Source organism: Zingiber officinale, chromosome 1B (genome assembly GCF_018446385.1).
Source record: "Zingiber officinale cultivar Zhangliang chromosome 1B, Zo_v1.1, whole genome shotgun sequence".
NCBI classification, from domain to species: Eukaryota; Viridiplantae; Streptophyta; class Magnoliopsida; order Zingiberales; family Zingiberaceae; genus Zingiber; species Zingiber officinale.
In genome coordinates, this window is record NC_055986.1 from 125293493 (window position 1) to 125309404 (window position 15912).

The following is a 15912-nucleotide window of genomic DNA, read 5'->3' on the forward strand; positions in this document are numbered from 1 at the left end:
GTTTTGCATATTCCCTATATATGATTAGGAAGCTGTATTCCATGTTTGTTGCTGTTAGATATATCTTACTACTCATGTCCATTGGTATTCGCTGAGTTGTTGAACTCACCCCCCGTTGACACTATCTTTTTCAGGTACCAGGTTATTTATGGTGTCGCTTGGAGCATCCTGTCTGCTGGTCCCCACGTCACATCAGAAGACTTATCGGTTTCACGTATGTTTTGTTTGTTTTATGTATCAGTTTGTTTAGCTCTGTACTCTGGTTTTATTTTTGGAGTGTTGACGTTGTTATGTGGTATTTTGTATTTATGTTATTGGTTGTGTAAGTCTAGCCGGCTAGCAGTTTTGTGTTTTGGTTTTGGTACAGCCGAGTGGGCTGCTTTATTTTTAACTGCGTGGTTGTGTCAGCCAGAGGCTGAATTTGATATTAACTGCGTGGTGTTTATTTTTTTTTATTGTTATTATTCCAGTCGCATGTGGCTGAGGTATATAGCGCTTGTCGAAAAGTTTCAGATTGTCCGCCGTACAGGGGAGATGCTGCCGAAATTTCTTCGGACAGAGACTCCTCCGGGGCATGACATTTCATGATTTTTAGAATTTTGTAGAATTTTTAGGGTATTTCTGAATTTCAGCTAAAATTAGATTTCAGAAATTCAGAAACCCAATCAATCAACCGATCGATTGGGAAGCCTCAATCGATCGATTAATAAAGAGTTTCTCGCGAGCAAAGACTCACGGATTTGATCATCCGGTCGATTCAACTCTGCTAGATCGATCAGTCAATCGATTCAAGTAGTTTTTTTTCGAACAGAAGCTCGCAGAATTGACTAGTGGATCGATTGAAATGACGTCAATCGATTGAGCATCAATCCCAATCGATTGAAAAGGATGATTTTGGTTGGGAAAGCTTGATTTTAACACCTTCAACCATTTTTAGTCTCATTAACCATTCCTAGCCCCTTGGAATATATTTATATACATTTAAGGTAATATTCTTGTTGAAACAAGAATGATTTGGTTTAAAACAGACTAGATTAGAGTTTAGGTTGAGGTTTGCATTCAAATATTGATACTTGAGCCTCAAAACTTTAAGTTTTGGGTTTCCTAAAGATTTAAGGATTCCAAGTATTGTTGGTGCAATGACAAAAGTTTATAGCATGACTTTAGGAGGAGTCACTCTTTAAGGACATGAATTTTTTTTTTCAACACTATAGAACGTGGTTAACCTTTGTTAGAGTAAATGCTCAAGGGTAATCATTAGATACAATGAAGGGTATGAGACTTTCATTGTTGGAATGATGAATGCTCTATGATGAGCATTATGAAGTAAATTAATGCTCAAGGGTGAGCATTAGATACAATGAAGGATATGAGACCTTCATTGTGGTATTGTGAATAACGTTTGAGTAACTCTTTAGGAGGAGAGTTTTTAATGAGTGCCAAAGGAGGAGAATGTAGGGTTTAAGTTAGGCCTTCATTACCTAAAGAGGGAGTTTGCCCTCTAAAAAAGGGAGAGAATAAAGGAAACCCTCATTCATGCTTTGACATGAAAAAAAAGTTGAGGCTATGAGATTAGCCTAACTTAAAGGTATTGTCAAACATTAAAAAGGGAGAGATTGTTAGTGCAATATACCCTGGGTCAGGTTAACCAGGTTGACTAAGCTTGAGTCGGCTCAAGCTTCAGTCTTGATGTTTGAGTTTCGATGTTTGACAATATATGGAGATTGCAGGTGCAATGGTTCGATTGGGGAGATTGTTGGTGCAATTTCTCTCTGGTCAAGGTTTAACCAGTTTGATGTGAAGAAGAGTCAAGTAAGTCAAGGCTGACTGGTTACTTGAATGGGGGAGTCGTAACTAGAAGTTAGGCAAGGACAAGTCCAACAGGAAGGTTGACAAAAGTAAAAATCCAAGTGGGTCATTGAGGACCGGACACTTGGTGATGAAAGTTCCAGTGAGTGAAGCTGGGCAGTGTGAAAATCCTGGTGAGTGAAGCCAGGTGAAAATCCTAGTGAGTGAGGTAGGTGAAAGTCCTGATGAGTGAAACCAGGCAGATGAAAGTCCTAGTAAGTGAAGCTGAGCAGTGTAGAAAGACCTAGTGAGTGAAGCTAGGTGAAAATCCTAGTGAGTGAAGCTAGGTGAAAGTCCTGGTGATTGAAGTCAGGCAGGTGAAAGTCCCGGTGATTGAAGCCGGGTAGTGGAAAAATCCTAGTGAGTGAAAACAGGTGAAAGTTCTGATGAATGAAGCCAGGCAGATGGAAAGTCCTGGTGAGTAAAGCCAGACAGATGGAAAGATCTGGTGAGTGAAGCCAGACACATAGAAATCCAGGTGGGTGAAGGTTGACCGGACACCTGGTGTTGGGAAGTCCAAGTGGGTTAAAGGAGTGACCGAATACTTGGCACAAGGAAATTTAGATGGGTCAAGGATGATCGGATATCTGGTGGAAGGAAGTCTAAGTGAGTCATGGAGGACCAGACACTTGACACGAGACGGTAAGTCCAAGTGGGTCAAGCTTGACCGGACACTTGGCACAAAGAGAAAAGTCCAAGTAGGTCAAAGGATTGATCGGACAGTTGGTAAAGAAGTCCCAACAGGTTATGGTTGACCGAATGTTGGGTTTGGGAACCTTAAACTTAAGTTAAGCAAGTCAAAGGGAGGTCAATAGATCAATCGATCGATTGAACCGTGGAGCAATAGATCAACTGATCGATTGAAGGTGTGATACGAGTGAAGGCTGGCCCAATCGATCAGCCAATCGATTGGGAAGCGTTATCGCGAGCATAGAATGACCCCCAATCGATCAGCTGATTGATTAGGCACCGCCAATCGATTGGTCGATCGATCGGGAGCTGGTTTTCTCATGCGGACGTGAGGAAGCCTAAATCAATTGATCGATTTAGGACATTTCCAGCAGAGCACAGAGGGGCTCTGAATTGATCAGCTGATCGATTCAAGCCTCCCCAATCGATTAGAATATGACTGTTGCACAAGAAGCGAGTGATGGACGGCTGCGATTGTGTGGATCTAACGTGGCAATCGATTGGGAGCCCTAGAAGCGCCAAGTATAAAACCATTGCATGCTTTTTTTCTTCATAAGAGTTCTCCCGATCTTCACATGACTTCTCCAACTACTCTCTGCCAGTTCTTGGAAGCTCTTGGAGACAAGTGTTGTTGCACTTCCAAGGTTCAAGCGGCATTGACAAGCAATAAGAGAGCAAGAGAAGGCTTTATATTTGTAATCTTTGTATTTTTCTTCTTGCGTTGAGTTGTATGCTTGTGTGGGTATTGTAAGAGGTTTCTCCACCTCTGGTAGTACCGAGAAGGAGTTTCTTTCTTAGTGAAGGGTGCTCGTGTGTGTGGATTCTTGGATTAGTTACCTCTTCTTGAGGTGGAGACCAAGTAAATCCTTCGTGTTAGCATTATAAATGTGTTTCATGTTTCATTCCGCTTCATATCATCATCACGAAGCAAGACAATGAGAGCGAAGAGCTATTCACCCCCTCTAGCTAGAAATTGACCCTAACAAGTTCTTCACCCAGATCATAAGCTTGCTCATCGATTTCAACATGGGCTTCGTCTTCGCTTGTTGAGCTAGAACTTGAGCTAGAGCTGCCTATAGAATGAGACATTTTTGGAGGAAACACGTTTTAGTATATGTGTTTGTAAAGTGGTATGATAGTCGAATGAAATCTTGCGGCACAATGTGTTTATATATATTGTTTTTCTCATGCAACGACTAGTTTGCAATGTCTAGTTGCAACGGCTAGTTTCCAACGGCTAGTTTGTAATGACTAGTTTACAACAACTAGTTTGTAACGTCTAGTTTACAACAGCTCGTTTACAATGACTATTTTGCAAAATTATAATAATTGAAAATTACATTAATCGAAATGAGAAATACAATAATTAAAAATTATAATTACTTGAAAATATAATAATGCTAGAAAATGAATGTTGAGTAAACAATTTAGATATTCCATCTCGACCTAATATCTTGGCATATACAGTCATGTATGATAAGCTACTCCTTTGTCATCTACGAGATGTCTTTGTTCAAGATTTCATACTCCTTCAACTTCAAGCGGTGATTCTTAGCTACAAATTTAGACAAGGTAGCTTTTGCCTAATCTCCTCTACTTCGAGTTTTTTTGTTTCAAATCGACTTCGGACTTCTTCACGCTTGTGTATGTTGGATCGAAAGCACTAGAGGGGGGGGGGGGGGGGGGGAAGGGTTAATAGAGCTCATGGCTTTCACTTTCATTTCATAAGAATCAGAAATAAAACATGCAGCGGAAATAAGAAAAACAAACACACGAACACCAAGATTTACTTGGTTCGGAGCCTGGGGCGACTCCTACTCCAAGGCCTACGCTCGTTGAGTGTTTACTTTGGACAATCACTATAAGTAGGGAATGTTGGTTGCTACTCGGAAAACCTAATGGTTCCACTGTATAAAAATTTTGTACAAAGGTCGGAACCTTTTCCTAGCTACCATGTGTTCTTTTAAATTAAACTTGGATTGCCTGCGGAACTTAACACGTTTGATCCAAAGTTAATCTATTTGTTCTTTTAGGTTTAGACTTGGATCTCCTGCGAAACGTAACATGTTCGATCCAAATCACCTAGGTTATTAATTCCAATAAATATTAATTTCCAAAATTGGCTTCCAGGACTGCATGGCGAGGCACATGGCCTTCTTGGATATAGGAACAACCACCACCGCCTAGACAAAGACTTTTAAGGAAAGCTAATATTTAATTTCCTTAAATAACTTTAGGTCAACCGAAAAGAACAATCAAATCACAAGGAAAAGAAAAACAAAGAACACAACATCGAAAACAAATTCAAAATACTAGAATCGCATGCCTCTTGTATTTGGTATTTTTTACATGAAGATAAAACTAGTATGATGCGGAAATAAAATACTAGTATACCTTTTTTTTTGCAAGCAAAAACCTCTGGGTCTTCTACCGTATTCCTCTTCTAACCTCGGACGTTGTGTGGGCAACGATCTTCCGAGATGAGAAACCACCAAAGCACCTTCTTCTCCTCCTTGCAAGGTTCGGCCACAACAAGAGCACCTCCAAGGATGAAGAGAAAACACCACCAATGCTCCAAGGGATGCAAGCTTTCTCTCCTTCTTCTCCAAGCTAGAATCCGGCCACCACTTGATCTCCAAGAGGAAAGAAAGTTTCGGCCACAAAGGATGGAGAGAAGAGAAAGGAAAGTGGCCGGCCACACCAAGGAAGAAAAGAGGGAGAAAATAATAGAGGTTGTTCACCTTGAAGGCTCCCAAAACCCCCTCTTTTATAATCCTTAGCTTTGGCAAATAAGGAAATTTAATTACAATAAAATTTCCTTAACTTTCCTTGACATGAATTAATTAATAAAAATAAAATAAAATTTCCCAATTAAACATGTCATGGCCGGTCACCTCATGGAGAGCAAACAAGATAATTTTCAATCAACAATTAAAAATTCCTTATTTGTCTTCGGAAATTTTAAAAAATAAAATTTTCTTTAAAATCCCTTTATGGTTGATAAAAAGAAATTTCTATAATTTTAATTTTTCAACATGTGAATAATTTACAAAGAAGAAAAATAAAATATCTTTCCAATCTACAAATAAGGAAAGAGATTTAATATCTTTCTTTAATCTTTTGTAGAACCTTATAAAAGAGATATTTTAATTTTTAATCTCTCCAATAAATTATATCTTTCACATAAGAAAATTTTAAAATTAAAATTATTTTTTAATTTAATAGGGTCGGCCACCTTAGCTTGGGTTCAAGCTAGGGCCGGCCACCCATGGACCAAGGCTTGGCCGACCCTAGCTTGATCCACAAGCTAGCTTGGTCGGCCCCTACACTATGGGTATGAAGGTGGGTATAGGTGGGTATAGTACTCTATAAATAAGAGGCTACGATAGGGACCGAGAGGAGGAATTGGTTTTGGTCTCCCGATAAAATTAAGCATCCCATGTTCGCCCCGAACACACAACTTAATTTTATCAATAATAATTCATTCCACTAGAGAACTATTATTAAACTACCGCACCAATTCCAAATTACATTTTTGGGCTCCTTCTTATTATGAGTGTGTGAGTCTCCCTGTGTTTAAGATGTCGAATGTCCACTAATTAAGTGAGTTACTGACAACTTATTTAATTAATATCTTAATCCAAGAATAGTACCACTCAACCTTATCACCATGTCAGACTGAGTCCACCTGTAGGGTTTAACATGACAATCCTTATGAGCTCTTCTTGGGGACATTATCAACCTAGATCACTAGGACACAGTTTCCTTCTATAATCAACAACACACACTATAAGTGATATCATTTCCCAACTTATCGGGCTTATTGATTTATCGAACTAAATCTCACCCATTGATAAATTAAAGAAATAAATATCAAATATATGTGCTTGTTATTATATTAGGATTAAGAGCACACACTTCCATAATAACTGAGGTCTTTGTTCCTTTATAAAGTCAGTATAAAAGAAACGACCTCTAATGGTCCTACTCAATATACTTTAAGTGTACTAGTGTAATTATATAGTTAAGATAAACTAATTCCTAATTACACTACGACCTTCCAATGGTTTGTTCCCTTCCATTTTGGTCGTGAACTACTGTTTATAATTTATAAGGTACTGATAACATCATCTTCTGTATGTGACACCACATACTATGTTATCTACAATATAAATTAATTGAACAACTATAAATAAATGTAGACAATTTAACCAAATGTGATTCTTTATTCAAAATAAATGTTTACAAAAGCTTAGGCTTTCAGTATACACTCTAACAATCTCCCACATATACTAATAACTAAGCTGCCATATCTTCTGCCATACATCTTATTCTCATTCCCTCCACATGCCGATCGAAAGCTTTTTCCGGAAGGGCCTTAGTGAAAGGATCTGCCAGGTTATCTGCTGATGCAATCTTGGCAATGACAACTTCTCCTCGCTTCACGATATCTCGTATCAGGTGTACTTGCGCTCTATATGTTTACTTGCCTTATGGGCTCGTGGTTCCTTCGAGTTTGCAACTGCACTGCTATTATCACAATAAATTGTGATGATTTTGGGCAAACCAGGAATCACATCTAAGTCCATTAGAAAGTTCCTGAGTCATACTGCTTCTTTAACTGTCTCAGAGGCTGCTACATACTCAACTTCCATAGTTGAGTCTGAAACGTATTTCTGCTTAACACTCCTCCATGCAATGGCTCCAGCTCCTAAAATAAACACATAGCCTGATGTAGACTTACTGTTGTCCCTATCTGATTGGAAATCTGAATCCGTGTAACCCACTGGGAGCAAATCGTTTGCTTGGTAAATTAGCATATAATCTCTAGTCCTTCTCAGGTACTTTAATATATGCTTTACCGTAGTCCAATGTCCTTGTCCAGGGTTACTCTGATATCTGCTAACCATGCCCACGGTAAAACAGATATCAGGTCTCGTATATAGCATTGCATACATAAGGCTTCCTACAGCCGAAGCATAAGGAACTGCTTTCATGTCGTCTATCTCCTTTGATGTCTTCGGAGACATCTCTTTAGATAGAGCTACTCCATGCCTAAAAGGTAAGAAACCTTTCTTGAAATCCTGCATGCTAAAACGAGCAAAGATTGTATCTATATATGAAGCTTGGGACAGACACAACATTCTTTTCTTGCGATCCCTTATAACTTTGATTCCAAGAATGTGTGCACAATCTCCTAAATCCTTCATATCAAATTGTTTGGACAACCATACCCTTACGTCCGATAATACCTTGACATTGTTGCCAATTAACAAAATATCATCTACGTATAGTACAAGAAATACCACCACGTTTCCATTACACTTCTTTTATACACAAGACTCATCCGGACACTGAATAAATCCATATGACTGGATTACTTCATTAAACCGGATGTTCCAAGACCTTGAAGCTTGCTTCAGTCCATAAATGGACCGATTGAGCTTGCACACTAGATGCTCTTTGCCTTTTTCAATGAACCCTTCTGGTTGCTTCATATGGATGTTCTCTTCAAGACTTCCATTAAAGAAAGTTGTCTTGACATCCATTTGCCAAATCTCATAATCCATATGAGCAGCAATGGATAAGAGTATCCGGATAGACTTAAGCATGGCTACCGGTGAAAAGGTCTCCTCATAATCGATTCCCTCTTTCTTTGTGTACCCTTTCGCAACAAGCCTAGCTTTGAAGGTTTCTACCTTCCCGTCTGTCCCTCTTTTCCTTTTGTAGATCCACTTGCATCCAATGGCTTTTACACCATCGGGTGGTTCTACAAGCTCCCAAACCTTATTAGAGTACATAGACTCTATTTCAGAATTCATTGCTTTTTGCCAAGATACTACATCTATATCTTGGAGTGCTTCGTCATATATACGGGGATCAGGTTCATGTTTACCTGGGATCAAGTCCGAAGACTCTCCCAAAAACATGAATCTTTCAGGTTCCCTCACCACTCTCCCACTACGACGAGGCACCGTCTGTGGTTGTGTATCATATGTGACACGTGTTGCAGTCTCTTGTGATACTTCATCTTGTACTGTTGGTACTAAAGTAGACGTGTCCTCTCTAAGTTCTTCTAGAACAACTTTGCTACTGGGCTTGTGATCCATTATATAGTCTTCTTCTAAAAACTGGGCATTGGTGCTAACAATGACCTTCTGGTCTTTAGGACTATAAAATAAACCACCTTTCGTTCCTCTGGGATAACCCACAAACACGCGAACTTCTGTACGAGATTCTAACTTATCAGCATCTGGTTTCAGCACATGTGCTGGACTACCCCAAATCTGAATATGTCTTAGACTGAGTTTTTGCCCATTCCATAATTCTGTGGGAGTAGAAGAAACTGATTTAGAAGGTACTAAGTTTAGAATGTGCGCTGCCATTTCCAGAGCATATCCCCAAAATGAATTCGGTAATTCTGAATAACTCATCATTAATCTAACCATCTCCATAAGAGTCATATTCCTTCGTTCCGCCACACCATTCTGTTGGGGTGTACCAGGTGAAGACAATTGGGATTGAATCTCGGCCTCTGATAAGTAATTCCTAAACTCTCCTAAGAGGTATTCGCCACAACGATCAGACCGTAGTGTCTTGATACTTTTACCTAGTCGTTTCTCCACATCAGTCTTGTATTCTTTGAACTTATCAAAGCACTCGGACTTACGGCACATTAGGTAAATGTATCCGTATCTTGAATAATCATCTATATAAGAGACAAAATATTCAAAATCACCTCTTGTCTGGACATACATAGGACCACACAAATCAGAATGAACCAATTCTAATACTTCTTTGGCTCTATACCCCTTGGCCTTGAAAGGCCTCTTGGTCATTTTACCTTCCAAGCAAGATTCACAAGTTGAAAAATTTTCCAACTCTAATGAACCCAAGAGTCCATCAGCTATAAGCCTTTGAATCCTACTTAAGTTAATATGACCAAGCCTTAGATGCCAAAGATATGCTTGGTTCATTTCCGAAGGTTCTTTTCTCTTATTTGAGTTAGAAGATGTGTTATTAATTTCCATATTATGCTTTGTGGGAGAAATTGGATTTAAAATATACAAATTACCAACTAATGCACCAAAACAGATAATCACTTTATTTCTCTTAATAATTACATCGTTACTAAAGGAAACTGAATATCCATCCAAAAACAGTTTAGAAACTGAAATTAAATTCTTTCTAAAACTGGGTATATAAAGACAATTTCTTAAAACCAAATTTCTATTCCTATTAAAAGATAAGTAGACGTCTCCCACTACAACAGCCGCCACCTTAGTAGCATTGCCCATGTAGACGGTAATCTCTCCATCAGTTAGTCGTCAGGTTTCCTGGAACCCCTGCAAGGAATTGCAGACATGATCAGTGGCTCCTGTATCTACACACCAGGTGCTGGTAGATAACACCGCTAAACATGTTTCAACAACCAGAGCATGAGATATACCTTTGTTGTTTTGATTCCTACGAGGACAATCAGCCTTCCAATGCCCTGACTGCTTGCAGATGAAGCACTTGCCCTTCGGCTTCTTCATTCCAGCTCTAGGTCCTGTACTCTGAGATTTATTCACTTTCTTTACTAAGCTAACTTGTTTCTTCTTCTTCTTTCCTTTCGATTTAGAAGTAGAACCATTTTCAGCATAGTGAATATGAGAATTATGACGGAACAAACCTTCTGCTGCCTGAAGTTCTGTCAGTAGTTTTGCCAATGAATATATCCTTTTATTCATATTGTAATTCAGGCGGAATTGCTCAAAACTTCTAGGTAGTGTTTGGAGGATCATATCGATCTGGGTTTCCCCATCAATTTCTCCTCCAAGGATTTGTATTTCATTTAGATAAGTCATCATCTTTAGGATATGATCCCTCACGGGAGTACCCTCTTGCATGGTGGCTGTCATTATCTTTCTCATGGCTTCTTTCCTAGAGGCCCGATCCTGGTGACCAAAGAGTTCCTTGAGATTGTTCATAATATCATAGGCTGTTGGTAAATCTTGATGCTAATGTTGCAATACATTTGACATTGAAGCCAAAATATAACACCGCGCATCCTCAACTGCTTTTACCCATTTCCTATGATATTCAATCTCTTCTTGGGTAGATTCACCATTGGGTGTATCAGGGCAAGGTTCAGTCAGTACAAACTTATAGCTTTCAGCAGTAAGAACAATGTCCAGATTCCTTTTCCAATCTATGTAGTTAGGACCAGTAAGTCTGTTCTCTTTTAGTATGATGGCCAGTGGGTTGAAAGTCATCCTAAGAATCAAAAATAACTTTTGGTCAGAACTCTAAATTTAGAATAATATTGATTCCTCAAACAATACTATTTTAAATTAACTAACACCTTAAAACACCGTGAATTTTGTATGCCACGATAGTGTGGACGTATACAAATTCAACATTTGTAAAAGGAGGGTTTTACCCATTAATTTTATTATCTTGTCAACCTAACTTTTTGACAAATAAAATTAATAGTTGGTTTACTTTGGTCACACAAATAATAGCAGTGACTCCGATGGGGAGGATACTATTAAACGTGCCTAAGTGTGTACCATTACTTGACACTAAGTCCATTAATAAGATTGTGCCCCTTCCGATGGGGAAGATCACACGCTCTTAATTAACTTCCTATAGTCATCCAAAAATGGAAGTTTAATCTAGTGATCCGCAAACAAGCTCATCCGATATGGAGGAAGGCACTCAGAGCCAACGCGCAAGCTTGTTGCATCACTTATAAACCAGTAATGGAGACCGTGGAATTTATTTAAAATCCCTCTCCTACTTAGTTATTTAAAATGAGGAATTTTGACTATGCTAGCCTACTAAACATGTATACTAACATGCACACACAACACAATATAAAAGCAATAAATAGAAAAACTAATTTTCAACTATTATGACTTTTATCTATTGTTGTCCTCCGTGTGTCGCCAACCCTAGCTGCTGCCATCTTTGGCCACTGCCACCGGGTCTAGTTGTCGCATCCATCTTAGTCCTTGTTCCACTGCGCCTCTGGTCCTCAAAAGGTTCCACGCCTTGCAAGATTCGATCCGCGACATAAATATAATTTTACATTTTCGATCCTATATTCCTTGAAGGAATGTACATGTAAACTAGATCGAACATAAAATAAAATTTACATCCATCGATCCTATATTCCATAAAAGGAATGTACATGTAACTAGATCAAAAATAAAATCCAAATAAAACTAAATACAGCTCCTGCTGTATTTTATAATACAATCATGCACACACAATAAATGCCCTTGACATGTCCAAGGGTCCAATCACACACATAATAACTAAAAGCCATAATAGTTGGATCATGCATCCACAAACTTAGCACATCCTACTATTAACCTGCCTAAATTATATATGACATGTGCATAATTAAACTAATACCAAATACACAGAGGCAAAACCCTAGCTCTGATACCAATTGTTGGTTGCTACTCGGAAAACCTAATGGTTCCACTGTACAAAAATTTTGTACAAAGGTCTGAACCTTTTCCTAGCTACCATGTGTTCTTTTAAATTAAACTTGGATCGCCTGCGGAACTTAACACGTTTGATCCAAAGTTTAATCTATTTGTTCTTTTAGGTTTAGACTTGGATCTCCTGCGGAACTTAACACATTCGATCCAAATCACCTAAGTTATTAATTTCATTAAATATTAATTTCCAAAATTGGCTTCCAGGACTGCATGGCGAGGCACATGGCCTTCTTGGATATAGGAACAACCACCACCGCCTAGACAAAGCTTTTTAAGGAAAGCTAATATTTAATTTCCTTAAATAACTTTAGGTCAACCGAAAAGAACAATCAAATCACAAGGAAAAGAAAAATAAAGAACACAACATCGAAAATAAATTCAAAATACTAGAATCACATGCCTCTTGTATTTGGTATTTTTTACATGAAGATAAAACTAGTATGATGCGGAAATAAAATACTAGTATATCTTTTCTTTTGCAAGCAAAAACCTCTGGGTCTTCTACCGTATTCCTCTTCTAACCTCGGACGCTGTGTGGTCAACGATCTTCCGAGATGAGAAACCACCAAAGCACCTTCTTCTCCTCCTTGCAAGGTTCGGCCACAACAAGAGCACTTCCAAGGATGAAGAGAAAACACCACCAATGCTCCAAGGGATGCAAGCTTTCTCTCCTTCTTCTCCAAGCTAGAATCCGGCCACCACTTGATCTCCAAGTGGAAAGAAAGTTTCGGCCACAAAGGATGGAGAGAAGAGAAAGGAAAGTGGCCGGCCACACCAAGGAAGAAAAGAGGGAGAAAATAATAGAGGGTGTTCACCTTGAAGGCTCCCAAAACCCCCTCTTTTATAATCCTTAGCTTTGGCAAATAAGGAAATTTAATTACAATAAAATTTTCTTAACTTTCCTTGACATGAATTAATTAAGAAAAATAAAATAAAATTTCCCAATTAAACATGTCATGGCCGGTCACCTCATGGAGAGCAAACAAGACAATTTTCAATCAACAATTAAAAATTCCTTATTTGTCTTCGGAAATTTTAAAAAATAAAATTTCCTTTAAAATCCCTTCATGGTTGATAAAAAGAAATTTCTATAATTTTAATTTTTCAACATGTGAATAATTTACAAAGAAGAAAAATAAAATATCTTTCCAATCTACAAATAAGGAAAGAGATTTAATCTCTTTCTTTAATCTTTTGTAGAACCTTTGTAATGCCCGAAAATTCTAGAACTTGCATTATAATTATTCTATGATTTTTCTGGAATTTTTAGATATTTTTCCGGAATTTTCCGAGTAGCGGAAGTAGCAAAAATAATTAAAAGAATAAAATAGCTTAGGCCAGAATCGAACCCGAGACCTATGGTGTAAGGGATAATGCTAGTAACCGGTGAACCCAGCAGGGCCGTGCTGAAAGGAAAGGGAGACGATTTAATTTATATTAGAGTTGGGCCGGAATTACCACTTAATATAAATAGAAGGTTTAAGTGGGGTTTGGGGGATTTCTTTTGTTGGTTCGGCAAAACCCTTCCTCTCCAAAGCCTCACGCCGACACCTTCCTCTTCTTCCTCCTCTCTCGGTGCCCAAGCCCCAAGGGCTCTCGGATCATCTTCCGGCGACGACTCCAACACGAAAGAAGTTCTTCTCCGCGAGAGGAACGCAAAGACGTGAGCGGATCGTCGAGAAGGTCATCTCCCCCGGAATTTGAGCGAATAGAATCGTAAGAAATTACGAACATGAGATACAGGTAAAAGAAAAGTGGACTAGTGGAGGCTGGAGGGCAATGCAAATCAAGATGTGTGTGGAAGGAACTGGAATAAAGATCCTAGGGATCCAGCAAATTCAATTAAACATATGAACTCTAGTATTTCTATTACTCTTGGTTTTAGCATGTTAAACGCCATGAGCTAACGAACCATGCTTTAGATTATGCTTAGAATGTTAAATATATGATGTTAGAATGTTAGTTGTCATTGTTAGAGTGTTTCCTAGCCATTCTAGAACTTATAATGTGATTGAGGCACGAAACAGTGTTGAAATCAGAGCTTAGCTGCGAAATCAGAAACTCGAATCGATCAGCTGATCGATTCGAGGGTCCTCAATCGATCGGTTGATCGATTGGACAATCTGTTCCGCGAACAGTAGGCTTCTGGATCGATCAGCCGATCGATCCAGCAATTTCTGTCGCGAACAGAAGGTTCGGGAATCGATCACTGGATCGATTGGTCACTACAACAAAAACTGCAAACGACAACACCCCTACGACAACGGTTTTAAGAGATAGCGTTGCGTATTTGTTCAAAGACAACGGTTTTTGCCAAAACCGTTGTCTTTGAACTCCCCATTAAATATAAAAGACAACGGTTTTGGCAAAACTGTTGTCATTGAGCAATATTTTTTTAAAACGACAACACTTTTTACAACGGTTTTATAAACCGTTGTCTTTATCCGCATTTTTAGCGTCTACGACAACAGTTTTGAAAAAACCGTTGTCTTTGGCTTTATTCATTTCGTCATTTCCGCTCACAGTTTTACTTTCCCACTCTGCAAAAAATTTTTCGCGCCGTGTTTTTCCCTTAGCGTTCCCAAACCCTAAGCCATTTTTCTTTCCTCTCCTCGACTATCTCTTCACGCCATGACACCAAATGGAGCGATCTATTTCGTTGCTCTCCTGCTCGTGACGAAGGCAAGAAGCTATCGCTCTTCCTCTACGATTCTTCACCGGTCACTTCAACGGAGACTTTCCCACTTCTCCGTGGCCTCGGTAGCCACTTCGCCTTCTTTCTCCGCGCCGTAGAAGCTCCTCGTCCGTTGCTTACAAAAATCGTCGCCCCCTCTTCTCTGGTGGACTTTCGCTTCCGAGGCTAGGATCGACGCCGCTGTGTCTCTTCCCCCAGCTCTGTCCGGGTTTGGGTGGCGAACTCCTCGGCCGAACTGTCCATGGAGAGATTCTGGCTGAATCTAAACCCTTTTCGGTTCAGGCTGCTGCGTCGGGATCGATTCCCCTGATAAAGGTGATGCCTGTGAGGTTTTATTGTTTGCTTGGCTCCCTTTTTGTTGGATTTAGGTGCTCTCTTATTTGAGAAAGGGCTTCCGAACCTTACTACCTGTGCTCACTCCCATCCCACCCCCGCGAAGATATCGTTGCCTCAAGCTCTTAGTGCTTATGTGAGCTTTGTGGTTTTGGAGCCCGATCCTACTTCGACTGGGATTATGTTTCTGGGAAGTTGAAAAAAACCGCACCAAGAATCAACAACCGCAGTGGATTTCCCAATCCACTGTGGTTGTTGATTCTTGGTGCGGTTTTTTTCAAGTTCCTTGATTCATTTTGATTGATGGTCCTTGGCCTTGTTTTAATTACTTAGCTCTGTAATTTTCCTTTTGGTATACTGTTATTAGGGGATTTGCCCGGTTTGTAAATGTTGGGGATGAAAGGGGAGAGACGCCTCTACATCTTGCAGCACGGCGAAGATGGACTGAGTGTGTCCGTGTACTCTTAGACCATGGGGCTCTTGTTTCTTCTTCCACTAGGGAATATGGGTATTTTGACTGATTTATATACTCGATCATTTGCCATTATGTTTATGTGTCAATTTTCTGTTTTGAGATCGAAATCCATATTTTTCAGTCATTCTGGGAGCACTCCTCTACATTTGGCAGCTCGCAGAGGAAGTTTGGATTGTGTTCGCACATTGCTTGCATGGGGAGCCGATCAGCTCCTGAGGGATTCATCTGGGTGGGCATATTTCATCTTTTCAAATTGCCTATACTCTTGGAGAAATTAGAACTGCTAGCTTTACAATTGAAATCTTGAACAAACAGACAGTGTAGATTCTTTGTTAGTTGGCCTTTTGGTGATTATCTTCCAACAACCATGAAAT

The 15912-nt window shown here is 39.4% G+C and overlaps 1 long non-coding RNA gene across 1 annotated transcript; it reads left to right on the forward strand.

Moving 5' to 3' along the window:
* Positions 1-15308: 15308 nt before the first annotated feature.
* LOC121995873 lies at positions 15309-15698 on the forward strand. The gene is made up of 3 exons (XR_006115933.1): positions 15309-15328; positions 15431-15571; positions 15660-15698. It is a non-coding gene; the product is annotated as an uncharacterized LOC121995873 (long non-coding RNA).
* The last annotated feature ends 214 nt before the right edge of the window (positions 15699-15912 follow it).